Source organism: Toxorhynchites rutilus, chromosome 2, assembly GCF_029784135.1.
Source record: "Toxorhynchites rutilus septentrionalis strain SRP chromosome 2, ASM2978413v1, whole genome shotgun sequence".
Lineage (NCBI taxonomy): Eukaryota > Metazoa > Arthropoda > Insecta > Diptera > Culicidae > Toxorhynchites > Toxorhynchites rutilus.
Window position 1 is genome coordinate 91,891,727 of NC_073745.1, and position 27,988 is coordinate 91,919,714.

The 27,988-nt window shown below is 38.7% G+C and overlaps 1 protein-coding gene across 3 annotated transcripts in view; it reads left to right on the forward strand.

The window, feature by feature from the left end:
* Positions 1–15,798: 15,798 nt before the first annotated feature.
* LOC129765166 (protein CBFA2T2) overlaps positions 15,799–27,988 on the forward strand; it is a 223,200-nt gene continuing 211,010 nt past the window's right edge. For all 3 annotated transcript variants that reach the window (XM_055765078.1, XM_055765077.1, XM_055765080.1), the window contains exon 1: positions 15,799–16,360. The gene's annotated coding sequence lies outside the window, so the exon portion shown is untranslated. The remainder of the gene's footprint in view (positions 16,361–27,988) is intronic.

Sequence of the window (27,988 nt, forward strand, 5' to 3'; positions counted from 1 at the left end):
TGTATTCGCACGTCAAGCCCGTTTCGGTTATCACACCCTCAATTTCGACTATGTGAGAGGGAATGTAAACCCGATACTCAATTGTAAAATGCTGATCGACAACAATCTTGTTTGCGTCTTTCCGGTCAGTCACGACAACTCGTAATTTGTTTGGTCTAACCTTCGAAATTTCCGAAACGGAGGTATACCTTGCAAGATCTTTCACGATCTGCATGACTCTCAACGCTTTTCCATTAGGCTTAGGCCTGAAGAAAACAACCCAGGGACCAATTCCGGGCGCATCTTCTGGATAGACCTTCACACGCGGGGTGGGAATAACAGGGGAGGAAGGCGAGGACGGGGATTGAGAGGGATCAGGGACAGTAGGGTGGGAAGGTGAAGGTTGAGAAGGAGCGAGGAGAACAGAGGGAGAAGACGAGGTTGAAGGTAAAGTGGGATCGTTAAGGGCAGATGGGAGATTTGCTAGTTTTTGGAGGGAGGCTTGGTAGGGTTAGCTGTCTCGTCCCCAGAAGAAGTATCTTCCGTATTTGGTACGCGTTTGAGTGACTTTTTTTTATCAGAGACCTCCATATCCGAAGGTCCCCCACTCTCTGCCATTTTAAAATTTGCACTTATATTCTAAGTATTTTTTTGTTTTTTAAACAATATTTCACAATAAAATAATTCACAAAAACAAAAAAAAACTTATAATTAATAAATATTTTCTCTGAGTATATTTAATCTTATTCACCTATGAACGCACTCCAGTGCAGATGAACGGGAGCGCGCTGAAAGCTCGTTGGTGGTGAGAATATGCTTACGACACCACTACACACAGTCGTCGGTAAAAGCTTACCCGCACTGGTAATGTTGGCACGATGATTCGGCGAAAACTCCAATGTCGGCGAAGCAGCGACAAAATAAAAACCAATCCTTGGTTTTCCGATGATGAAAGCCTCTATCAGCTTTCATTCAGGGTACTCCACTCACTATCCAGATAGCGAAATGAACTCTTCAGCGGCAAAAAAAACAACAATCACGCGGTAACCGATAACGAAACTTAGACGCGACTTTCCTTCGTCTGGTTACTTCGGACAATGAAGTCTGTGTTGATGGGAAAGTTAGATCTGATAAAATGTTCTTTACTGGCGGTTCATTCATAAACGGGTCCACTGGCTTCGGCATCTTCAATGAAAATTCCAGTGCCTCTTTCAAACTCAAAGATCCTTGTTCCGTGTATGTCGCTGAACTGGGTGCGATATACTACGCACTAGGGATCATTGAAACATTGCCCATCGACCATTATTTTATTTTTTCAGACAGTCTCAGCTCAATAGAGGCAATTCGTTCAATGAAAGTTGATAAACGCTCATCTTATTTCCTAACAAGAATAAGACATCTATTGAGTGTTTTGGTCGAAAAATTATTCAAGATTACCTTAACATGGGTTCCCTCTCATTGCTCGATTCCGGGGAATGAGAAAGCGGACTCGCTAGCTAAGGTGGGCGCTTTAGAAGGCACACTTTTTGAAAGGTAAATTGCTTATAATGAATTTTTCCACGTTCCTCGTCAGTATACGCTCGTAAGTTGGCAGCGCATGTGGAGTGGTGATGAGTTCGGTCGTTGGTTACACACGATTATCCCTAAGGTCTCGACGAGTGCATGGTTCAAGGGATTGAATGTAGGTCGTGATTTCATTCGCGTGATATCTCGGCTTATGTCCAATCACTACAACCTAAACGCGCATCTATACCGCATTGGGCTCGCAGCAAACAATCTTTGCGATTGTGGCGATTGCTACCACGACATCGAGCATGTTGTCTGGTCGTGTATCCGGTTCCATGCTGCTCGCTCTCAGCTCTCTAGAGCACTGAGAGCACAAGGCAGACAATCGGATATCCCCGTCCGGGATATCTTAGGTAGCCGTGATCCTGATCTTCTGCTTCATCTATACCTGTTCCTCAGAAACGCCGATGTCAACGTTTAATGATGTTTCCTTCGTTGTGTCCCCGTTTTATATCCCTCCTATCCGATCGATAAACTTTTACTTAGTCGCGGCAATACATACACACATTCTTTACAGATACACGGGCCAAAGGTTGTGCAGTCCACTGATCATTCAACAAGAGCCAAAGGTTGTACCGCTCATGACAACTCTACACGAGCTGATGATTCCGCCGGTTAGTGACCATTCTATCCTGGATTCCTCGAGTCGAGAAAGACGCACCACGCTAGATATGGGGTACAGACTAGGGGGGCGTTGCTGATTAATGGTCAGCTGCATCCCAATAGGAGGTATCCCATGTCGGGCACACGTACAGAGCATCGAAGACTGCAACATACCAATTATGAGAACACTTGTAATACTAACCTCGTGCCAACCGCGAGTAATCGGTTACATATTACTAACATAGTTGTAAGCAAACATTGTCGAAATGTTGAACTCCCGGCCCCGTTAGGCTGACGCCATATGAGCCTTAATAAAAATATATATTTTGGATAAAAAAAATAAAAAAAAACAACTGGAGAACATGTGTGTAGACACTCATGTTGTTGAAGACTTTGCTGGAATCCTGGTAGAAGACTGCACAGCGACTCGAGTAATCGTGATTCGAAGATGAAACAATAATCTGGAGTTCGTCGTTGGCACACATCTTCTTCTTCAATAATAACGGGTGTTAAATAAAAAATGAGAATTTTTTCAATACCTTTCAGTAACTCAATAAAGAGCGTAAAATTTTCTTTCTCCAAGAAAATTGCTCATTGGGCTCCCTAGAAACAGTAGACGTGTTTGGTTTTGCTAGTTTGAATTTAGTCAAAGCAAAGATGGCGTCGAGACAGCACGTGCTCCGCGAACGCATTGTACGGTTCTACGGAACGCATTTCCAGCAAGAAAAAAAGTTCACGGTGGCACATTTTAAGGAAGAAAATGTACCTGTCAGTACGGTATATCGTATCCTGGGTTCCCTGAACGTAGAGCGGAAGGTCGGAAGTGGTCGTCCGGTGACGATAATGACGAAGCAGAGGAAGACATCGTTAAAGAAGCTGTAACAACAAGGACGCAACCAGCCTGCGTGACGCCGGTCGGAAATATGGCTGCTCCCACGTATTGATCCATCGGACCCTCAAGACGGAAGGAATCGTCTGCAGAAAGAAGACGAGGTCGCCGGAGTACACGGAGGAGCAGATTGAGACGGTTAAATCACAGTGTCGGTGGATGACCAAAAAATACCGCGGGACGTCTTTCGTTCTAGACGACGAATGCTATTTTCCGCTGTCCAAAACGCATATTCCAGGAAATGATAATTACTACTCCAGCGACAAGTCATCCACACCGTCTGAAGTGAAATACAAGTTCAAGCACAAGTTTGAAAAAAAGGTTATGTTGTACATCGACATTTCCGACCGGGGCATTTTAAAGCCTTGGTTTAAGCCGAGCGGTTTGGCAATCAACCAACAAATCTATCGAGAAGAGTGCCTCGATAAAATCCTGCTGCCGTTCCTGAACGAGCATCACGCGGATGGGAAATACGTCTTCTGGCCGGACAAGGCGTCTTCCCATTACGCCAAGAAGACGTTGGCGTATCTTGAGGAGAAAAAGATACCGTTCGTGCCGAAAGATCGTAACGCAACAAACTTGCCCCAGTGCCGCCCAATAGAGGATTTCTTTGGCTCACTCAGTGCCCTAGTGTATAAAAACAATTGGTGGGCCATGGACACGAAGCAACTGACAACAAGAATCCGGAATTGTATCCGGAAAATGGACGTAAGTGCCGTACAACGTTCTTGTGAGAACATCGCGACAAAGTTGCGTCGAACAGCAGACCACGGCCCTTACTCAAACATTCACTGACATTTTTTTTTGAAGAAAATACATTATGTTATTAATAAAAAATACTGAAATGATGAAATGATGAAAAAAAATAAATTTATATGTGATTGAAAAAATTCTCATTTTTTATTTAACACCCGTTACTAACGTTCCTAAAGTTCCTTACGTTCGCCGTCTGATCGTAGAATTACTTGCGAACGGTAGAGAGGTAGAAAGCGAACGACTGCGATTCCTACGACACAATAAACAGTGAGGAAAAATACATTCACTTGCGAGACGCTATCATGAGCAACGCCGACCCTGTCTTTGCTATTACCATCATGTTTGTTCAAACAAAAAATGAAGTCTTCGATGACCAGTTACAACATCAACCCGATCGCCATATTATATAATCGGGCTGTGCAAATATAGCAACCTTGAAACGCAATTCGATATAGATAACATTGAGCTTCGTGTTTCGTGTTCCGTGCGAAAAAGGAAGAGAAATTCCGGGTGAAATAAACACGCTTTTGAAACAACAATTATAATAAAAATATAACCTACCGAAAAAAAACGAAAATATGCTCTAATATGAGTTCTATGTAACAGAATAACACATGCTCTGCAAATGGGGAAAAATCTTGAACGAGAATTGTCTCTGATAATGATTTCATATTGTGAATAAAGTTTTTGCAGGACTGCAAGGAGATTTATAGAAAAATAGTTAAGTTAGCGTCAGGACTATGTCCCTATAGTATGTAAACAACATCAAGCAATAATTTCCATTCAATTTTTAACAATTTAAAATTATTTTCGAGTCTGCTAATTATGGATTATGAGTGACTGTACGATACTGTTACCACAAACATGAAACATGTTGATCTAAAACTTTAATCGCCTTGATGAAAAATGTACAAAGCGTTTTTCCAAAGATTTCACCAAGGACACCAACGCAAGCGTAGGCGGATGACCAATATATCAACGAAGAAGTACTGATAATGGCGGACAACCATTCACAAATATCAACAACACAGCATTGACATTCACAATCGTTGGGTAGTACCACACTCGCCTCAGCTGAGCAACACATTCAATGCTCATACTAATGTTGAGTTCTGCAAATCGATGAAGAGCAATAATACAAATGCAATCCGTGAACAAATGAAGCAATATGGCTGTGTTTCAAATTCAGAATACCGATGTGAATTCTCCTCGATGAAATGACAACGACGGAATTAGGCGCTACCAAATTCGTAGGTACATCACCTCCAATGAAGTTGTCTGGTATATCTTTGGTTTTCCAATTTATAAACGGGTTCTAGCAGTTATAAATTTAGCCGTCCATATTGAAAATAGCAAACGTATATTTTTCACCAAAAAAGTTTATGGCAAAACAACGTTTACCGGGTCAGCTAGTTCTTCCATATAATAACACTTATAAGTATCAATACAACATTAGAGATCAGTAAATTAAGTTTTTGAAATTAAGTGTTCGAAATTTGAGTCAAGACGGTAGGTCGATTTCTATAATATTTAATTATTCACATTCGAAACCATATTATTTCATGGTCTTGTATCCATCTACAGTATAGGACGAAACATTAGCAACTAATAAACCATCATAAGGTGTATATTAGCTGACATATCAATGGAAAATTCGATTATTTAGGAACAATGTCAATACCTTTTCAACTCGATTGTTTTTTCTTTCTTCCTGTATTATAGTGACTTTCAACACTTTAGACTGGTTCGTCACTTTATTTCCATTTCGGAAGAATGTCGGGAGTGAGAATTGAACTCATGACCTTTAGCGTGAAAAGGTGCGGATGTTACCACTACGCCAGATCGCATTTTCAGCACTTAAGGAAAAACCAAAAAAATATAAAGTTACAAATGTTTTTGATCAGTGCAAAATTATGTCTGTCTGCTGAATCGTCAACGATTATATATGGTTGTTTCCATTTCTGAACATTGGGGCTCACTAACACTTCTTTTAATTGTTTATAGTCAGTTGAAAATCATAAACAAGATGCTGTTCATGTACACTAGGGTGCCAATGAATGTATGGGAAAAAGCGGCTCTAAAATTTCGGATCGAAAAGTATGGTTTTGGGTGCCAATAAAAATATTTATCTCGATTTTTTATTCGGAACTTGCTACGACATGTTGATTTGCACGATAATATACCCTATGCAAAATATTAGCTCTTTTGAGTTTTTTGAAACCTGAAAAATCGCCCGAAATCGGAGTTTTTTTTTAAAAAATGATGCCAAATGTCTTAAAATTGCATGACACGTATCGTGCAAATCAACATGTCGTAGCAAGTTCCGAATGAAAAATCGAGATAAATATTTTTATTGGCACCCAAAACCATACTTTTCGATTCGTACTCCAAAAAAAACCCAGTCCCAAAGTGCCGATTTTTTACAAAAAAAAATTGAGATGATCTCGACGTTTCATGCAATTTTAAGACATTTGGCATCAAAATTTTTTTTTTTCGAAAACCCCGATTTCCTTTACTTCCCTCTTGGGTGATTTTTTGTTTTTCAAAAAAACTCAAACTTTGACCGCTTTGCGCCACTCTCCCTTAAGTCCGATTGAGCTGATATTTTGCATAGGGTGTTTTTTCGAGGTGGTGAACATTTTTTATGGGGTAACTTTTTGGAATTCGAGTTGACCATTTTCATTGGCACCCTAATGTACACTCTGTCCAACTTCTATAAGACCACCCTGATTCTATTTCGTAGCAACACAAACATTTACATTGTGGAATGTTTAGAATAAAGTATATTTAATGTCAATTTCGTTCAAAAGAGTTGATTGTTTATTTATTGTGCTTAAACATGAAATTTTCAGTTGTCCAGTTTCTATACGACCACTTCTAAATTCATAAGTATTATCAATGAAAAAAAACGATCGGCTGATTTACATGTCAATAATTGGCAACCTTGCCATTTCGACCAATAACCTTGAAAATTCGTGTTGGAATACTATTTACCAAATTCTGCTGAACGGATTTCTCGATATTTTTCCATTTTTCCAAAATTGCGTTCTTGAGCTCTTCAATCGTGGTGTACAGTTTTTCCCCAGTGTGGATTGTGCGTACAAGGATCCCCCTAAGATTTTCAACAGGATTCAAGTCTGGAGAACGAGCCGGCCAGTCCAAAAAAAATAAGTCTTTGGTTCTTAATCCATTGCTTAGTTTCCTTGCTGGCATGAATAGTAGCATTGTTTTTCTGGAATGTGATTTTTTGTGACAATATTCGCGCAGAAACGGTGGGAGAGAGGATTCCAGCTATCTTAAGCTTTCCGGATGCACAGAATCCCGCCCAAACCATGCACGAGCCTCCATCAAAACTCCTGGTTTTATAATTTTCATATGAAACACCACAGTGAAACTCATTGTCTAGTAAATACTTATCTAAAGTTATTCAAAAATAAATAATTTTTTTTATCTCTCATAATCACACAAGTTGTGTATCACTGCTATTCCATGTAAAAAATAATTCCGACCAGTACGAAAACCATGTCCAAATTCGATACGATCGCGAAGAATTAAAACACGTTCCTGCTTATGAAACCTGTTCAGACAGTCTCCACGATAATCGATATTTTACATAATTTCATCATTAACCCTTTCACTACGAGCGTCGTCTTGAGACGACATGAGGGCGATACTGCACATCGATCACACCAGCACGATATGCATACTTTTTGGCGCAATGCTCCGTTCAGCGATAACACTCCGACGGAGTACACTGTCATAGAGAAAGGGTTAACGGTTAACGGATTGCACTGTAGATCATTTCATATTCCTGTCAAATGGGAAAAAATATGTTTTGACGTAGGACTACGTCTAACCTTTCAATATAGGGGCCTATTACAATATTTCGGTGTGAAAAAGTGTTCAGTTTTTGAACACTAATACCTCCTCAATTAATGAATGGATTTTGGTTCCAAATACACACATTGATGGGAAATATCCTCAGCAATTGCTTATATGCCACACATTACGGTTTTTCAGCTCATATAAAGTTCAAATTGATGAAAAATTGGAAGAAAGAATTCCATACTTTTCCATACATTTTGTCTGCCCTCCCGCAGCAAACCGCTATTCATTACAAGCAACCACGGGTACGGGCGAAACATATGGACAAGGTGAAGGAGGGAGACAAGATTATAAATCAATATAGGCGATCACTCTAACGTTAACTATATGGCTATATAAAGTGAGCGATAGTGGGGCTTGGCCACATTCTTCGGACGCCAAGCAGGAAAGACGCTATCTTGAAATTGATTTTCAGCATAAGATATATCGCTGCATTTGCCGGGGATGTATTCGGTGCGATACCGCAGGAGTGAGATACAGGAGTTCCAATGGGAGGTGGAGCAAGAGAGCCTATCGAAGTGGAAGCGTCGCGCCGGGTGAATGAGTGGCTAATCGCGCTCGATTTGAAAGAATGCTAGAGTTTTTAAATAGTTTTATTTAGCTGTGACATATCTGTACGTTTATATGTAACATGTTTGTCTATGGCGCTGTACCACATTAATTGAAATTTGACCCCTTTCCTGTTGACCGGTTGATCTGAAATTTGGAACATACCTTTATCTCTGCAGTCATTCTAAAACTGTGTATTTCATGATCTTGAAAATCCAAGATGGCGACCACTACAAAATGACGGATTACATATTTCCTCAAAGTCCCATCAATATGGATATTAAATGAAAGGAATTGACTAGTAGAACACAGTTATTCATGAGGAGTGCAGAGCCCAATTGTATCACGATACCAGACGGTAAATTCCTATTACGATATGCTTGCCATCAAGTGCAACATTTGTACCGCACGACATTTGCACGACAAATTTTGATTTTTTCGTATTTGAATCTAAACGTTTGAGTGTTTGCTGAGTACTGAGGTTTTATTTTATCCTTTGATTTTTTTTCGGTAATTTTGTACATGAAATGTTGGTCATTCTGGGATCTGTGCTCCATGATATTCGAATAATGGACACCCCTTGGTGTAATCCTACGTCTCTCCGGTTATGTCCCTGACATTACCCACCCGTCTTTTTTTTCTCATTCCTCTCTTTTCTGAGCTTCCCGAATATATTCTTTTGATATGTATCATTATTTAACCCTTTGCGGTCGTCATTATTTTAGTGTTTCAGGGTGTTGTTTTCATAATAAAAAATATATGCTAAATTAAAAAAAATATTTTTTGAAACAGTCCTCAAAATGCAATTCAGGTGTTCGGATGTATCACCAAAATAATTAGTTTGGCGTCTCCCGCCTTTTATCATTCTGTTTGAGCATACAGAGCAATGATCTTTGCCGCAATACGTGGAGTTTTCCGTTAAGCCTTTCCTGACTTTTGTTTATACTGAATACCGTTATGTATTATTCATAGGAGCACCGTTGAGATTCTAGACTTTAAAATTCTTTTAAAATAGTGTATTGCTACATAAAGTACAGGATTAGTACTCTTCCTTGCTGTGGTGGCTGAGAGAAGACAAACGTATCCTTGAACTAAATTTATTTTAATTAGGATCCGATCATCGTCCCATAACTATGATCACCATTGCGCGTTTCCTTGAAAAATTTAAAATTAACAAAAAAATGATTAAAGAAGAAAAGAAAACAAGAAATAGAATAGAAGAAATAAAGAGAACAAGAAAGGAAGAAAAGAAGAATAAAACAAAAGAAGAGTAGAAAAAAAACAGAATAAGAGAAAAAGAAATGAAGAAAAGAATAGAAGAAGAGAAGAACGGGAGAAAATAATAAAGCAGGGAAGAATAAAAGAAGGAAAAGGAAAAGAGAATAGAAAAAAAGAAGGATTCATTTGCACTCTTCTCTTTTTTTCGCCTGTTTTGCCATGGCGCGGTTGGTTGTGTTAATTGCAATGCCAGATGCACTTCATGTGAAATATTCGCTAGCGTTCACAGCTCGAAGGGAAACATAAAATGCAAATCGAGTAGAATAAGCGATCTTTGTTGTTTCTGGCACAGAAAGATTCTGAAAATTTTCCTCAGAGGAGATGCAATACTAATACGCTAGCGACAGTTTACTTACTATGGCAAGGGTGGAGTTTACTTCGCAAATATTCACTTCTCGCTTTCCCCCTTCGTCGTTTCTATTCTAACGGTTGCATAAGTTGCCCGTTATCGACAGCTCTGTTCGGGAAAGCACACAAATGGACAAAACAAATGTATGGGGAAATGGGAATGCTTCCAATTTTCATCAATTTTAATTATATACAGATTATGGGATTGTAATGTATAGCTTATCAAACAAATCTGACAAAATTCCGATTCGATTGGTATGCAAATCGTTAAAATCCGTTATTGAAGTTAACTTTATTTCATAAAAACGTGTTCTGTTTTCTGATTTGGCACCCTTAATGTAAGACGTGGTCCTACGTCACTAGCAAAAAAATTCAAAGTTTGTTCTGAAAGTGTTAAACGAAACGTCGCAAAGTTTGGTAATGCGTGTTCTTTCGAGGATCTCAGCAGAAGTGGACGAAACTCCGAACCAAGTAAGTTGTGGTTTCTGTTAATGTTGCTGTTTCACAATTTCTTTTCTTCTACACACCCAAAATTGATTTTTAGCTCATGTTTTGTCATATTACATTAAATGAGCGTAAAAATAACAGAAAATTTCATGACTCTCAAATACTGGTAAGCATTTGTATAATATATATGGTACGGCAATATAAGATTAATACGAGTGAGCGAAACAAGACACACGTTTCAAATAAGCACGCATTACTTTGCAACATATGTACACGGCCCAGATCGAGATGGATATAGATCTCCTTTATGCTGTAAAGTGTCTTCTAAGAGTAAAATGGAAAGTGTTTTCTAAGAGTAAAATTAGAAAACATTTTCTATCTTCAATTTGTAATGAGATGTAATAATATCACGCTGCTGCGCATCATTAGACTATATGGATAGCGTGGTCGTGTAAAACAGTCTTGCATTCCAGCCGGCCTTGGTTCGATCCTCATTGACGTCGTTTGCGTCATTTTAAAGCGTTAGGGACAGATGACATTATTTGCTCATTTGACGCTACAAGGCATGAAAAAACACGGTTTCTGCCGAAAATGAAATGCAATTAAGCAATGATAGTTTGGGTATAGACATTCAAAATCGTAGTCCTACGTCAATAAAATGGAAAATGATTTTCATATTTTGTTTTGCCGTGGAGGGCTTGTTTGAATTTTGGAGTGTTTGGGCTCACTGGTGACTTTTCCGATTGATCATTCAATTTTCGAGAATCCGTGCAATCAACAGTGCATGTTAATGCTGAGACTGAGAGTTAATTTGAAAATTTTATATCATCTTTGTGAAGGGTTTAGGCCGCTTTAACTTTAGATTTCGCCCCATTCCCGTGCTGTTTATTTATCTGTTTGAACAAGCCTCATTTTAAGATGCTGTAATGTGCTCGATAATGTGATATAGGTTGCAGAATATTCACAAACGCCGAAATATCATTGACGATTCAAAAGTTTTCCAGCAGCAATCATTCGGTGCTACGATGAGGCGTCCACAAAATAATGGTGCACAGTGTCCCCCAAAAATCCGCCAACGTCAATTCGAGAGATGGTAAAACGGCTCGCGACTTTCCGAAAAGTGCATACCTAGATAGCTAGATAAGATCGAAATAGATGTATTGATCGTCAACTGCGGTTGAAAGTCAAATGGAAAATCAAGATTCCTACATCTTAGATTATGGTTTGGCGAAAACATCCCGAACGCTGGACTCTGTACTGTGCGGCGAATTAGTCTCCGGGAAGGCTATTACATTAGTTTTAATAGTGCTTGATTGAGAACTCTATGCCGTGTAACACACCTTGATTGTACAGTGAGTGACAAGTTCAAGATTATGTGTGTACCAGAGAAAGAAGTAAGATTTTTTTTAACGGAAATCTTCCAACTAGAACGGGAATAGAATCCGATATGTTTAACGCTAACTAGTTGGCCACGGGAGTCTTTTATCATGACGGTACTACACATGATTCCAATAAATGTTGGAAAACGATGAATGAAATTAATATTGATTGAATAATTCAGAATTAAATTTGTCAAAATAATTGTAGAACAACAAATCTTTTCATGAGCGATGCCAACAACCGTACACTTTATTGACAACTCAATATAACCAAAACCTCAAGATAAATAGATTACTCCCATCCATCCAACTACGCTCTTCCATAGTTTCGCTTCAAGCTAGTCCGAGCGGTGGCGCCGATCCCCCCAAAAATCGAACCGGACTCCGGCGGATCAGCTGTACAAATAAATCATCGCCTTGATAAATTATTCACACCGTTTACCGATTACCACCAATTTCAACCCCATTTGTATTAGCCTTTAAAACAATTTTCGCCATAATCCCTTCGCCCGTTCGCAACTGGTGCACTTTTTCACATAGCTGCTGCTGCTGCTGCTACTGCTCCTGGATGGCGTACATATCTCCGCTTTCGCAGATTGGTGAATGGTGAGCTGCGGGATCGGTCACATCTGGGGAGGGTGGCTAGGGAGGACACAGCGACGACGAAAGCAGCAAAAACATCATAATCCCTCGCTGTTCCCACCAACCTCATCCACCCCCGCCACAAACCAAGCGGCCACAATCCGCGATCCGTTCTGAAAGGAAATTCTCCCCCCTTTCGAATTCTAGGCAGCTTCCTCGGAGAAGCGGTGGTTGTTTGCTTGCTTTGCACTTTTCTCGTTCTCCGCACTCCGCATGTGTGTATGTTTGTTTGCAGGCCGAGGAGTTGTTGTTCAGATGGAGTTCTTGTTTTCCTTCGAAGACGGCGTACATATTTCTGCCCAACCGCACTCCCATTAGCGGAAAGTCCGTCAACCACCCCCGCCATTGCCACCCCACCAATTGTACAACACAGCACAACTTCTGGTTGACGCATCACAGACACGCGAGCACAAGAACGGAAGAGGAAAGGAAGTATTTAAAGGGTGTGTCACATCAAATTGCATCACGGAAAAAACGCTGTAGAAATTTAATTTTTAGGAATTATATCTTCAGCTTTCGCTTATAATCAGATAAGAGTGTATAGATCACGTTGGCCATGCTTCACTGTCAATTTTTCGTAAATTTGGAAAAATGTCGTCGAACGAAAAAGAGCGTCATGAATTAATCCTGTGCACTCATTTCGAGAATCCGGAGTTGTCACATCGGGACATCGGTAAGATGCTGGTAATCGTCCAATCCACGGTCAGCAGAGTACTAAAACGATACTTCGAGAACCTAACCATCGACCGGAAGGTGAAGAACCGCGACGAAAGGCAAAACATGGTGGGGAACGCAAGCCCGGAAGCTGTACACCGAAATGCTGACGAAGCCGCATTGCCTGGTAATGGACGACGAAACCTACGTCAAAGCGGACTTTCGTCAGCTGCCGGGCCTGTTGTTCTTCTCCGCAGAGGACAAATTCAGCGTTCCGGAGGAGATTCGTAAGCAGAAACTATCCAAGTTTGCCAAAAAGTACATGGTGTGGCAAGCGATCTGCTCTTGCGGAAAGCGGAGCGCCCCCTTCGTGATGACCGGCACGGTAAACGGGCAGGTTTACCTTGCCTACAGAAGCGCTTACTACCACTATTGAAGCAGCACGAGGGCCCGACCATCTTCTGGCCGGATCTCGCTTCGTGCCACTATTCAAAGGACGTGTTGGAGTGGTACGAAGCCAACGGGGTCACTTCGTGCCAAAGAAAATGAACCCCCCCAACGCGCTGGAGCTTCGCCCAATAGAGAAATATTGGGCGATTATGAAGCAGGCCCTCCGGAAGAACCCAAAAGTTGTCAAATCGGAGGCGGACTTCAAGAGAAAATGGATTTCTGTTCAAAAAAAACTACAACCTGACGTTGTACAGAACCTTATGGACGGGGTAAAGAGGAAGGTGTGAGCATACGGGCTTGGGATCGAAGTATGAATAAAAAGAAAATGCCAAAAGTTGTTTAATAGTTTTTATTTTACTGTCTAAAATTTTCAAAAGGATCGGTTTACTGGGCGAATTTCTACAGCGTTTTTTCCGTGATGCAATTTGATGTGACACACCCTTTATATACAGCCGCAGCGGTTCACATCCACCCAATCGGGCACCCTCCCGTGCTAGCGGCTTCCCCTGACAGGAGACAGGAGATATCACGTGCTGCTTCTCTCACGGCCTCTCCGACTCATAGGTACAACAAAAACGGTAAACATGCAACGGGCGGATGGAAAGAGACTCGGACACCATAAAGCGTTCCAACCAACTCGGAAGCCACTCACTCTCCCAAGTCACCGAGGAAGTGAGAGATAATCCAAGTGAAGGGATCTAAATCAGCGCATTGTGTGTCTAGTCAGCCAGCCAGCATGAGAATTCATATAAAAACAAAACACTTGTGCGATGATAAACATTTGTCCTGTGTGTGAATGAAGCGGGCTAACCCCAGGTGGAAAATAGATAAATTCTGAACCGGGATTAGCGCAGGGTGACCAGTTTTAATTTTCGATACCAGTTTTTAAAGATTGTCAATAAGCTCAAGACGATGAGCGGTTCAGAACCGTTCAGCTCATGCAAGTGAATAGATCATTTGGAACAGCTCTTCAGCTCAGTTGAATTTTACGATTGTCCACATAATTGCATCTGAAATGTAACTGCCATAGAACATTGTAAAGCGTATATTTTCTTAATGGACAGAAAGGAAAAAAATAAACAAATTGTATTTGTAATTAAATACAAACTAAGATTGATATGAATTCTAAACATCTATAGATATAAATATGGATTTCTGTCTGTCTGTCTGATTCTTATGGACTCGGAAACTACTGAACCAATCGACATGAAAATTGGTATGTAGAGATTTATGGGGTCGGGAAGGGTTCTTATGATAGTTCGAAACCCCTCTCCCCTCTCTATGGGGGGACTGCCATACAAATGAAGCATAAATTTCTACATAACTCAAGAACTAATCAAGCAAATAAAGCAAAATTCAGCATATGAAGGTTTTAGGGGACAAGAAACGTTTCTATGGTAAATATACACTCTTGCCCCTCTCAAGGGGGGAGGGGGGAGTGATGGACTGCAATACAAATGAAACACAAATTTCTGCATAACCCGAAAACTAGTCAAGCAAATGGAGCCAAATTTGGCATGTGGGGGTTCTAGTTATAACGAAACATTGTAAAACAGTATCCTACGACGTGAGGCATTGCTGAATAATATCTTCTCGTTTTTCCATCATCATACTTTGTCGAAAAAGGCTTCATAATGGTTACAAACTGAAGTCGAAGGAACCAGTTTTGGGCAGATTGGTTTGCGATTTGAATGTTTTTATAGTTTGTGAGTAATTTATATTTATAATTATTTATTACACTTGATATTTACTAAATTTTATCTCTATTTATTTTGATTTTATTTTCAAATTGATAATTATTCAGAAAAAACGGATGAACTTTTTCTGACAACAAATACTCACTGTAGTTCTATACACTCTTAACGTAATTCAGTGAAACTTTCAATATTTTACTTTTAAAATAAATAAATTACAGATTTTTTTGTTTTATAGTATGTTTTCGTGTCAATTTTTGTAAAAAGTTTTATAGTATAAATAATTTATCTCGACACACAACAAATTTTTCATGAAAACTTGCCAGACATAGCTATTTGTCATTCAAATATCAATGTATAAAATATTATGAAATTGTGATATTTTGACCGTAGTTTCTAGCAACAGCCCTGCAATTGCACGCATTTATGTTAATCCGCGACTTTTCTTTCCTATGCTTTATGTTTTTATCCAATAGTGCGGTCTGTTCCTTATCAAATATGTGAAAGGGAAGCAGTGATGATGAGAGAGTACAGACTACTGGTGAGTGAATGAGTGAATTCTCTCGTCGGACGATCTGAGTGTCGAGCGATGAGTGGCAACGACGAACGATCAAACGCGCGCCTGAGAGCAAAACAAAATGCTTGGTAATTGAATTGAATCCTGGCATTCCAATCGCGTTTGTCGTCCGTATCGGTTCAGTTCGAAGCAGCTGGTCCCCTCCGAGAGTGAGTGGATTGGCACTTTTGATAGTGGTGTCTGTCTGGCTCAGTGTTTTGTGTAGACGAAGGGCAAAACCCCAATCGACCCATCATTATTATCATCATCATCCGGTGGGCAGTTTGTTGCATTGTGTTTTGAAAAGGCGGCCGCACGATCCGTGTCCGGTCCGGCTGCTGCGGTGGTCAGTCAGTGCAGTTTGTTCCCTTGCAGTGATAAGTGCGATAGGAAGTGGTTTATGGTTTCGAGGAAAGGTCTTATTTATGTGCGAAGTTGAGTGATGCTTTTCGAAAAGATATAACTGTGAAGATTTGCGTGTGCGGGATTTATTGAATCAACACATTTGAGTTCGTTGTTAATCCCCACAAAGTTATAAAACAACCGACAAGTTGACAGTTTGTTAGAGTGTGTATTCCGGCTGCTGCGTATCAACGTATCGCAACGACAATCCGGGGGAAACGCAACGAGCCGGCGATCATTGAGACGATTTCCACCGTTGACTGGATATAAATAAAACCTAAAGGTAGGAAAGTAATTACAAGACATGTAGTTACGCGATGTGGAGAGTTGGCTCTGCACGTGTGCCCCGGGAACTTGGAGAGAATTAGATGCAACGCGGCAGCGTTTTCCCCAAATCGTCCAGTGAATTAAATGAAAATACACATTAATACCAGAAATCCCGAGAGCAATAGGCGTAATAAATCAAACCTCTGAAATTGCTTCTGGCGTTATTCGAGCATGGCCAGCCCGGTCTGATAGGTAGCGGTGCTCTGTGCTACTGCCACTGCCGCCATCCATACCATCCAGCGCTTCTGGCGCGAGTTCTGTGCAGCTCTGAACTAGACACAGGCACAGAACACTATCTAGAAGCACGATAATAATTTGCCATGAACACATCAATTCCCATGCTCTCCGATGATTGCTCCGAAACACGCAACCCAAAATAAACATTGAGGAGGAAAGTTGTAGGATGTTTATTCTGGCTCCTGCATCGATGGGTAGTAGTAGTAGGTGGACGGAACACTCCCAGCCATCCAGGTCGGGAAGCTTACCACTATTTGCGCTGTTCCGGTTCTCGGGACAATGATTTTCCAATCTTTTATTCAGAAGCTTCTTTATGCAGTGAATCCGAAGCAAAACTGAAAAATGGGCGGCTCGCAAACGCCAGTCTGTGCAAAGTACCCGTAACCTGCCTTCCCCACTTTTCTTTTTCTGGCTAGATAGAGCAATAGAGAGAGAAAGACAGCGAGTGAAAGATCGAGTTGAGAAACCATTTATTTACACCTGTCACGAATCAGTCTAAATTTATGGGATCATATGTTGACAGAGCAGCGCGGTAACAGCTTGTGGGGAAAGCGTAATATGCTGCGCTGTCGTCGTCTTCGTCATCATGGGTTTTCTTCCCGGCTTTCTCGAGAATTTCTCTCTCTCTGTTTCCCTGTATCTCTGTTACGAGACCCGGCTTGTGTGCCATAAGGAAACGTAGCAACGGTAGCGGCATGTGACGGCAAATGTCTGCTACAGCTGTTTTTCCCAAACACACTGGTACATTCGGAGCAAAGTGCAAAAAAGGGGTGAATTGTGAGCATAGTGGGTAAATACAAAGGTTAACATGCAATAAACTTAAACAGAGGTTGCATAATATGATATGAGAAATATTAAATGCCCACAGTTTAATAGATTTAAATGGAAGGACATTTGAAAATGAAAATCCAGAGGTGTTCGTTTGAACTCGAGATTTAATTTAGAAAACCATGACAGCCCAAGAGAAACTAACGCATAACGCATTATATGTACAAAGAACGCATAAAAACCATAGAGCGTAATGAAATGTTTTGGCATGGATCTAACGATCTTTGTGGATTCAATTTGAGTGAGGAAAACCTCAGTTCGAGCCTCAGCTTGAACTTAGATAAACTATACTCTTCGCAACTGTTCTCCTTGTTTAACCAGAACCAGTGAAATTGCACAAAGAATATTCTATGAATATTAAACCATGCCATTATGTCTAATTTAGAAATTTAATAGTTATTGTAGCCTAATTAGAGTGATTTAGATCAAATATGCATCGTTTTTTCGAAAAGTATTTGTCATTTCTAATGTGATTTCATTTTGTCTCTTTTGTTGAAAAATTGGAACAGTAATATTTTCGGTTAATTATTTTTAAAAAATTTATAACTCAAAAACTAAATATGTACCTACAAAATTTTGGTCAAAGAACATTAGTTAGATCTTATTAAAATATGAAATTTTGTCGAGGACGTCAACTTTCTATCTTTTATAGTTTCTGGAACATATGGCTTATTTGTATGGAGACTTATTTTGCCATTCCATGCCAAACCGACATAGTGGTTCTCAGATTTTCGTCAAAAGTTTTTTCCACTCTAAAAATTCATAACTTTTGAACTACTGGATCGATTCAGATTGACATATCAAATTGAATCGGTTTCGTAACATTTTTGTGTGTAAACTCTCGCGTTTGACTTGTTCTTGGAGTGCTAAATATAAGAAAATGTGTCAATCGCGAGAATTTACACTCTAAAATGTCACGAGTTATACTTTATTAGTAATTTTTCAAAGAAAACATGGGATAGTCGTTGTTAGGAAAACTTTTTTCTTGTAGCAGAGCCCTTCTTCTGATGTATGGGTAACTTGTTGGTAATTATATGGGCTATTCATATAGTTATTGTTCAGATTTTTTCTAAAATATATTTTTGAGAAAAACATGATTTTAATTTTGGAATAATTTTGTTTCAATTTAATTTTGGTTTAATTAAAAATTTTCGAAAGAAAAAGTTGAAAAGACACATGATTTAAAAATAATCACTCAAAAGCTATAAGAACTACAAAACGTCGGTCAAAGAATGAAATGTAGGACATTATTTCCGTTTTCATTAAAACATATTGAACATTTTTTCTTAAATCAATTCAATTGATTTGTTTTTTGAAAATTGAAATCCATTTTTCTCGAAAATATGTTTTTTTTAAATCTGAATAAAATATACATGGATAGCCCATACCACTATTAACGAGTCATCCATAGATCGGAAGAAGGTCACTGCTGCCAGTAACAACTTTTCAACTAACTCGTAACATTTTCATGTGTAAATTATCGCGATTGACATGTTTCGTGAAATTTTTTATTTTGAGAAACATGTCAAGAAAATGCCATATATTCCAGAAACTATGAAAGATAGAAAGTTGATGCCACCGACAAAAGTTCAAGTTCAAGAGATCTGAAACTAAGTCGAATACGCTATATCGCTATCTTGACTTTGAACAAAATTAGTTGTTTATATTGAAAAAAAGATGGGTGAGTAATGTCGGGGACATAACCGGTAGGACTACACCAAGGGGTGTCCATTATTCGAATATCATGGAGCACAGATCCCAGAATGATCAACTTTTCATGTACATTTGATACCCATATTGATGGGGCTTCGAGAAAATATGTAATCCGCCATTTTGTAGCGGTCGCAATCTTGGATTTTCAAGATCATGAAATACGCAGTTTTATAATGACTGCAGAGAGGTGTGTTCCGAATTTCAGATCAACCGGTCAACAGGAAAGGGGTCAAATTTCAATTAATGTGCTACAGCGCCATAGGCAAACATGTTACATACAAACATATGCTGAAAATCAATTTCAAGATAGCGTCTTTTCTGCTTGGCGTCCGATGATAGAATGTGGCCAAGCCCCACCATCGCTCACTTTATATAGCCATATAGTTAACGTTGTATCGACCGCCTATATTTATTTATAATCTCTTTTTTGTCTCCCTCCTTCACCTTGTCCATACGTTTCGCCCGTCGCCGTGGTTGCTTGTAATGAATAGCTGTTTGCTGCGGGAGCGCAGACAAAATGGGAAAGTAGGGAAATCTTTCTTCCAATTTTTCATCAATTTGAACTTTATTTGAGCTGAAAACCCGTAATGTGTAGCATGTAAACAATTGCTGAGGATATTTCCTATCAATGTGTGTATTTGGAACCAAAATACATTCATAAATTGAGGAGGTATTAGCGTTCAAAAAATGAACACTTTTTCACACCGAAATATTGAAAAATGCCCCTATATTGAAAGGTTAGACGTAGTCCTATGTCAAAAACATGAAAAAGTTGTTAGAAAAACTTTTTGCCTGTAAAAGTGACCTTCTCCCGACGAATGAATGATTTGTTGGACATTGTAAGAGCTATTCACATAATTGTTTTGTGAATTTAAAAACAAAATTATTTGAGAAAAATGAATTTCAATTTTTATTTTTTTCCAACGTGATTTAAAAAAATATATTTTTCTGTTTTATTTTTAAATTCATACAATGTATAAATTTTATTCTTTGACCAAAAGTTTTGTAGGTATTTTAGTGCTTGAGTTAAATTTTTTTCGGAAAAACAATATGAAAAAAACTATGGCCCTTCTCAAAAAGTAGTTGAGTTTTTTTTGAATATTTCAAGTATGCAAAGTGGCTTAAATCTTCAATGTCTTTACACCCACAACGTTATCTGTTATCTATTATCTGTGATATTGCTGCCAATGGCCAGTCGAGCTAGCATGAAATTCGTCATTTGCATATTAATCGAATCGAAAACTCTCTAAGATTTGTTCGATATACTATACATTACGATTCCTCAGTCCTTTGTTGGTTGAAATTGACGAAAATTGGAAACATTCCCATTTTTCCAGATATTTGTTATGAGAGTTGCTGTGCTAACTTACCCATGCCGTCAATAACGAGCAACTAATGCAACGGCAGAGCACAAATATCACAACCATTCTGAAGCGCGTAAATCAGTTACTCGAAATGCAGATGCAGTGTTGCGAACTACGAATTATGATTATCATAAATTTTCAAAACGTACATTTATATGTCTTTATTTGAACAATGTAGCGACTATTTAAAGTCGCTAGACAAGTCGGACTTGATTATATTCATTATATACATTATTTATGTTTCGATTATATACAGTTTTGAACTCAATTATATACAGTTTGAATTTTTTTTTGTTATTTGAAGAAAAATATAATACTTCAACGTTAAGGTGAAAGTTAATTGGCTATTATAATTACAGTGGAGTAAAAATCATGATTTTTGAATATTTTAGTTGAAGGGTCGCCAGGATTTTTTTTAGAATGATATTACAGCGAAATTAAGAAATATAGAAGATGGGTGTCAAAGAACAAATTGTAGTGCGATTAAAGATTAGAAATTAAAGATTAATTTGATTGAAAGAAACAGTCATGTTTATTATACATTTATGATGTAATATTTGTAATAATACTTTAAAAACCACTAACTTTTAAGTTTTTCACTTCCATAATGTTATTTAAATCTACTAATTTATACAGTTTCACAGCTATATCCTGTACTATTTTCTCATCTTTCAAATGTGAGTAACAGAATTCTCCTACGTAACGTAATTCTCGGAGTAGAGCGGGTTTTGAGCCAACGGAGCTCGAAGCAGAAAAAAATTCTATAACTCTGTCATTGTTGAAGTTCGAACATATGCGTAGAAGCATTTTTTTTTTCATCGATTATGATCCGCTATCATATACTCACAAACTGAAAGATTCTGGCTGTATGTATTTTTTTTATATGAGTAAGGTGTTTTCTGACTTTAAGGTGATGAATAAAAAACTAAATCCTTCTTTTATATGCAGAATACCAAAAATCTATGTATATGAAACAAATAAAAACAATTTTTTTACTCGATTATATACAGTGAAATAAAACTGAACACTGTATATAATCGAGATCAAAGTGTGGACGATGAATGCATAGAAATTCTGAATATAGATTTCTCAGCAAACCATTGTAGTGATGCTGAAGTTTTTTGGGAAAAATATGTAAACAATCGAAAGATCCCTTTAAAATTCTCTCAATGGCAATAACATCAACTTTTCGGCTAGCATAAAAATACGAGAAAGCAAACATCTTCTGAGAGGATACAATTTTTTAAGCTGCGTGAAATATGGCGAAAGATTGTAGAACGAAATAATAAGATTGTATAATGAAATTGAATATATGTAAGTGGCTTTATTTTTCCAAAAAGAAATCGGCACAAATTCTCCGGATACGAGTTATCCTGATTTATTACTGATTCAAATTTTTCCTGATTTTTGAATATAATAGTTGGCAACTCTCGATTTTAATATTTTCGAAGCGCTTTTTGCACTGATGATGGGGTACTTTCTTTTGTCGATGACTTTACTTACAATATACAATATTCTAATTTCTAGCATGGATTTTTATTTAAATTTAAAGAAACCAGATAATCAGGCTGGGCCCTGTGTGTGAATCTTGATTGCAATTTGTTTTTGTGCAAATCATTTATTTTGCTCAGAAGTGCTTAATCACAAACTAAACAAAAACAGTCTGTCACATTATCGTCATTGTCTTTTGCATCATTTGAAGAAAAATAAACTAGTTGCAAAATTGGAAATCTACTCGATTTCGACCAAATACACCATCATTTTCCCAGTGTGAAAGTGAGAAGATGAATGGCGAAAATTCACATTCCCCGCCGTATATAGGGGTAGTGGGGGCAAATTGGTCACTGGGGGCAAAGTGATCACCTGCTTGTTTGGTAGTATAACTATTTACTATAGATACCGTGATATTCACCTTATGCTTGGAGAATTTACTGACTTCCGAGTCACCCTGTACTCCAGTAGAGCTGTCGCTTGTCAAAAGATAAATGAAAACAGAAATTGCTCTTTCGATTGCAATTCTACCGTAGTTTTGTGCGCATGGTATCTAAGGAATTTCTCGTGAAATTTAGTTTAACCAATCTGGTATATTGGACAAATCATCAGTTTGGACGACTGTTCAAATATTGTAGGAGAGGTGAACAGGTATTTCATTAAATCTCAGCGATTAATTAGCATAGAAATTTCTTTGATGTTTGGAGGCAAAGTGGTCATAGATGAATAACGACTTACAATGTTCTGTTTACTAAAGCTGATATACCTAATCACATTCTGCTCTTCTGGTTCTTTTGGTGGCTTTGACTCTGGAAAAAATATGCAAATATGCATTATGCGGAAGGTTATGTTTTTCCTCCCAGGTTCTGATTTTAGACTCTAGGTGAATAGGCCAAGCTTATTTCAAACATGTACCTACTATATCAAAAATGATTTGAACAAATTCTGACGAGAAAAACGCATAAATCTATTCCATTAAGCTTGATATGTGCGAGTGACCACTTTGAATTTTTATAGTAAAAGTCGAATGCTATCTTGAATAACAATGATTTGAACTATAATATTCTCCGAGAAACGGAAATTGGAGGGGTATGTGGACGCTGGAAATTCCTTAGGATGGCCACTATGCCCCCACTTCCCCTATGTTCGTATTAGTTTGCAACATTTGCTTTTCATTCTATTCGTTAGGCAGACATCATCCGTTTTCGTACCGCTTCTCATCTCTCGTTCTCTGTTGTTGTCCTGTCTCAATTTAACCTTCGGATTGCCGGTCCGTTCATTGCGTGTTTCGTTGTGTGATGTGCACCACTTCCATCTGCCAAACACACATTCTTTTTTCTGCGGGTTGCTTTCTCCCCTCGTTACACCTTGTTTACGACGGGTTCCGCTTCCGGCATTGTTGTTGTGACATTCTTCCTGCATCCTGCCTGGAAGTTGGTAAGTTTAGTTCCGCATATGCTGATGCCACTCAGTATATGGATGGAACCGCAGCTGAGAGTTTATCGGTATCGCTTCGCACACTCTCTCCATCGGAATGGGGAATAAATGGTTAGGAACATCTTTCTTACGTATCCTCTATCACATCTCAATTCGCGTCGATAGCTGTTCCCAGACAGCTGTGTAACACTGTGTTGTGCTAGGGTACGAACGGGTTATTGGGGAAGATGCGCTGCCATCCGGATGCTGTTTTGAGGCAGGTTGCGACGATCGTTTTGCTATGGTTTGCTAATTGTAGCTTGCACAGCGATAAAATGTAAACTGTTGGAAAACGCTAATTTGTCGTTTAGGTCAATGGTCGATTAACAAGACATTGGGGGAAGCTAGAATACATCCATATCGTCCTATATTACCCTGGTAGTAAATAAGGGTATCCTACCATGCAAATTTAAAAGTTGCAACGTGCTTCAAAAGTAAGAAAAATAATTTCTTTTCGAAGCAGTTTCCTATGTAGGTTGCAGATGGAATTGAGTCTTTGGCTATTATTCCAATGGTATGGCGAATATTTCTGCAGGGCTGTTTTAGTATAGTTCTTTTCTTTGACGACACTAACGTTCGCAGAAAAACTTCGCCATCACAACGCCGTCAGTATTACTGACGTCATATCCAATTTGTATTTGGTTGAGTTTTTTTTCCACAGAAAATCCCCTGCCTAGAACAGGAATCGGTAGAACGGGAAATCCGAAGATGATATGTGTGATACTCGATTGTAAACGAGCAATCATCTTGCTTGCAGCTTTTTTTACATAGTAAATGTTTATACACTGCGTTTCAAAACTATAGAACCACTAATTTTTTCGAGTTTTCAAAGATATGTAAAATGTAGGCTAGATTGAGGTATACCTTAATAGTGTAGGACATAATAACTATCTCCATTTATAAGACTGGCCATTCCAACTTTATTGTTGTGTTCAGGCGCGAAACATTAAAAAAAAGTAAAATTCCAGTGTTTCTTAACTATAGAACCAGTTGGAAAAACTCTCACTCCTATACAAAATTAACGTCAATTTCACATGAATTACAATAAGTTTCTAATTCGTACGTCATCTTAGTTCTCAATCAGTTCAAATAACCCATTCGGGGTGGTTTTGACCAAGTTGCGCCATGTTGTAGTGTGTATCTCGTTCTACGCAGAGAATACTGTTCGTTTAAGCTCTTCAAATCACTCATACTGCCTGTAAGCTGCATCTACTATTCGTCCCATGACTCCTCATAAGTTTCTGACAGGGTTTTGACTTGGCAAACAAGCTGACCAGTCCAGAATCTGAAGCCCCTATTCATTAAACCATGCTATAACCTTCCGTGATTTATGAGTTGATGCCAAATTACCCGTATTATCACATTGTTCTTTTTATGCTAAAACAGAAGTAAATGATTCTGAAGTACTTTATTGCACTTCTCACTGTTCATTCATGTTGATGGTAACCTATCTAAACCAGACCTTTTTGAGAAAATTCTCCCCAAACCATGAAATTGCTGCCTGCAGAGTTATGAGTTGAAAAATTGAATGACACTTCCCGTAAATCCTTCCAGAATGAAGAAATTCTATTCAAGTTAAATTTAGTTTTATCAGAGCAGTTCTTTTGGAATAATAAAACCGATGGGATTAACTTTCACATTAGTTTTTGGATTTGCAGCTTTGAAAATGGAATTTTTGTGGTTTGGAGAGAATTTTCTCAAAAAGGTCTGGTTTAGATAGGTTACCATCAACATGAATGAACAATCAGAAGTGCAACGAAGTACTTCAGAATAATTTACTGCTGTTTTTGCATCAAAAACAATGTGATAATTGGGTAATTTGGCATCTATTCATAAAATCCGGAAGGTCATGGCACGATTTAATGAATAGAAGCTTCAGATTCTGGACTGGTCAGCTTGTTTACCAGATCAAAACCCTATCAAGAACTTATGAGGAGTGATCGTACAGATAGTAGATGCAGCTCACAAGCATTATGATTGATATGAAAAGGCTAAACAAACAGTATTCTCTGCGTAGAACGAGATACACACTAGAACATGGCGCAACTTGGTCAAAACCATCCCGAATGGGATATTTGAACTGATTGAGAACTCAAGATAACTTATGAATTAGAAACTTATCGTAATTCACGTTAAATTGACGTTAATTTTGCAAAGGAGTGAGAGTTTTACCATCTGGTTCTATAGTTATGAAACACCGGAATCTTAGTTTTTTGAATCTTCCGCGCCTGAACACAACAATATAGTTGAAATGGCTAGTCTTACAAATGAAAAGTTCAAAAAGATCGGCTGATTTACATGTCAATAATTGGCAACCTTGCCATTGCGGCCAATAACCTGTAAAACTCGTGTTGGAATACTATTTACCAAATGTTGCTGAGCGAATTTCTCGATATTTTTCCATGTTTCCGAAATTGCGACCCTGAGCTCTTCAATCGTGGTGTACCGTTTTCCCTCAGTGTAGATTCTGTGTACAAGGATCCCCCTAAGATTTTCAGCAGGATTCAAATCTAGAGAGCGAGCCGACAAGTCCAAAAAATTAAGTTTTTGGTCCTTAATTCATTGCTTAGTTTCCTTGTTGATATGAATAGTAGCATTGTTTTGTTGGAATCTGAATTTTTGGTGACGATATCCACGCGGTAGAAGTAGAAGAGGCGATTCCAGAACATGTATGTAGTCGTTGAATGATGTGAAAGCTATGTTGAGCTTTCCGGTTGCACAGAATTTACGTGCTTCAATTTACGTGGAGCTCTCCCCTTCTCACCGTATCCTTGAGGATTCGTCAAATATTTGAGCACTACTTGATGGGATCGTCCAATTCGACGAAACATTTCTCTGATACCAACGTCTTCATGGTGAATTGCATCGATTTGTCTTTCTTTTCTCTCCGTGAGCACTTTTCCTTTCGGCATTTTCCAGATTCATTGATCAAAACAACTAGAACAACGGAAAAATGTAACTGGTTTCTATAACTTGACACTTGAGAAATATAAAAACATTCGTTTACGCTCAGCGCTTGTACACACATATATGAAAATCAGTGTATGATAGCCACCAATACCAATAAACTAGTATATAAGTTGAAGCATTGTTTGTTTACAATGGCACAAAGCAGCAAGATTATCACCTGGTCCTATAGAAATTGGACACAGTGTATACCGAGAATTCATATTTCTAATCTTCTGTCAGTAGTCTTGATGTCATTTTGAGCGCGAACTGTCATTTTAGTGTGTTTACAGCGTCATTAAGAACAAACAACTTGTGTTTTGCTCGGCGATTTTTGATATGAATAATTCTATTGGTCAAATATATTGCATGAAATTTTGTGTTGCAAACAAAATTTCTTGTGCCGAAACGTTGAAAATGTCACGTGAGAACACTGATGTATGAATGGCATAAGACATTCAAAGACGTCCGAGAAAAGACCGTTCGTCATACTTGGTCGATGTTTCGAGCATGAGAAAGGTCGCTGCACGATTAGTCCCAAAAAAGCTCAATTTTATCGCAATCAAGTGACTGAAGACATGCTTGAACGATCAATCCTTGTGCAGAATCTATTGGATTCTTCAAAACTGCCTTTCGATTTGCGATGCGATGGTTGTTTATTGAATTACTCATCACCAAAGACGAAAAGGTAATTTTTCTTGAAACCAAATGAAAGCTAGTAGATAAGGTTGATTGGATTTGCTGTTGATTTGGTTAGCAAAAAATTGTGTTAGTCCAGAATATTCTTGAAAAAACAAAGAAAAATCGATTTTTCATTTCTTCCCGATATTGTTTCCTACTACACCTACACTCACCAAGATAAAAAAATAACGTAAAATATTCTAATACCTGAAAGTTGTAGCTTCAAAATGATGCGCATCCCATCGATATGCGTTGATTTTTCACAGCATGTCAAAAATCATTTAAAATTTCCGACATCGCACTCTGTTCCTCTATTTTTTTTTGTCGAGTGTAGTTCGGATCTGGCACCAAACGATTATCAGAGTGGTCCCCATGGCCTAGTGGTAAGCGTTGCGCTTGCCAAAATTTGGGCTTCGGGTTCGATTCCCGTTCGGATCACAAATTCTATCGTCATAGATCGTTTTTCTGGCTTGCACTGGTAAAGGGGAACTGTCTAGGGTGTGATGGGATGAGCATTGGGCATTGCCAATCCCCAAGAAAAGCCACAAAAAAACCGGAAACAGCTCCTCTAAGCGATTTGACGCCGCTATAAGCGTCTTTGCCCAGTCCTGGTGGTACTCGGGACGTAAAGCAGCAGTATCACGATGGCCCTCCTGCGAGACAGTGGGGTTGGTCGCAGGCCTTGCAAGCCGCACCACTAAAACACCAAGCAACGAACGATACACAAGAAGAGGCGACGAAAACGGACTAACGATTGGAAATTCGGGACGTGGAATTGCCGATCTCTCAATTTCATCGGAAGTATTCGTATGCTTTCCGAACTATTGAAAAACCGATAGTTTGACATC